Source organism: Octopus bimaculoides, chromosome 13, assembly GCF_001194135.2.
Source record: "Octopus bimaculoides isolate UCB-OBI-ISO-001 chromosome 13, ASM119413v2, whole genome shotgun sequence".
NCBI lineage: Eukaryota > Metazoa > Mollusca > Cephalopoda > Octopoda > Octopodidae > Octopus > Octopus bimaculoides.
This window is the reverse complement of record NC_068993.1, coordinates 52,762,541-52,763,870: the sequence shown is the minus strand read 5'-3', so window position 1 is coordinate 52,763,870 and position 1,330 is coordinate 52,762,541. Positions and strand designations below refer to the sequence as shown.

Here is a 1,330-nt window from a genome sequence, read left to right as displayed (position 1 = left end):
AGCGGAAATTAGAAGAACATAATTAATAGCTCACTTGGAGCGCTACATCTCCAATTTTATTTGCGAGTATTGCTAACACTAGCAAACTCAAAATAAAGCAGTGTATTTTATATATATACACACACACACACACACACATATATATATATATATATATATAGCATTTATGCATGTTATATTATGTATTATGTGTGTGCGAAAGTGTGAATGAATGTTTGTACTTTACAGGTTCTCGGACACAGGTTTTACATAAATATATTCAATTTTCCATTGTTCCATACGCTATGGAACTTTTCATGATGATGGTGATGATGATGATGATGATGACAAAAATCAAAATATACACAAGCTTACGAAAGTTAACTGTAACACCAACAATGGCCGGAAGACAATAGCCATAGTAAGATATAAAAATAAATAAAAGATAATATAAGCGATAATATAAAATCAACCCCAATACCACCACCACCACCATCATTATCATCATCGATATATATATATATGTGTGTGTGTGTGTGTGTGTGTGTGTGTGTGCATGTGATCGATTTATACATAAACTGAGAACCACATCACTTGCGTACACATGTATATAGAGAAATATATATATAATGTTCTATGCACCCATTTCTACTTTTCAAATAAAGCGAATTACGTTAAAATTTCTGCTTAATGGAATTGATTATGTTGTGTGTGTGTGTGCGCGTGCGCCTATGTATGTGTACGATTGAGTGAATCACTGCATCGCTGTCTGTTATCTGTTTGGGAAGTTGTGGACGAACGCTGACGTATGTAAGCGTATGTACTGTGCCTTTACACAAATCTGTAGTGAATTCGTGTTTATTTTCCCCTCCTCCACTCTTTTCACTTTACACACGTGTTTCTAAATACCACATATACGTCCGATGCCTGTCTATACATATAATTAACGTTTGGTGTTTTATAAGTTTGTGTATGTACGATGTATAATACATGGTATATGTCTATGTATTTCTCTGGCATACAAGACGCATATATACATATACAATATTTATATATATATATATATATATATATATATATATATAACCAATGAGAGCTGCTACAGTCAGACAAGAATGTCAACAATAATCAGTTGTGAAAGAGACTGACTAAACAGCACTCGCGCAGCTTCATGGCTGCCTCTTGGAATTAGTTTTGCAGACGTCACAGTGAAGCTGGACAATTTTTGTGAGTTTGATGGAATTCTTCTTTCCTTCTAGCTTATTATGAAATCTTTCTGTCTGTCTGTCTGTCTGCCTGTCTGCCTGTCTGTCTATCTGTCTGTCTGTCTGTTTGTCTATCTGTCTGTCTG

General features: G+C 34.6%; 1 protein-coding gene across 3 annotated transcripts in view; it reads left to right on the top strand.

Annotated features, from left to right (window-relative positions):
- Nucleotides 1-1,330, top strand: part of LOC106877725 (inverted formin-2) — a 177,980-nt gene that overhangs the window by 59,356 nt on the left and 117,294 nt on the right. The window contains exon 1 of one of the 3 annotated variants that reach the window (XM_014926688.2): nt 1,084-1,206. The exons of the other annotated variants lie outside the window; for them this stretch is intronic. The gene's annotated coding sequence lies outside the window, so the exon portion shown is untranslated. Of the gene's footprint in view, nt 1-1,083; nt 1,207-1,330 lie in introns of those variants that run through there. 3 annotated transcript variants of the gene reach the window in all.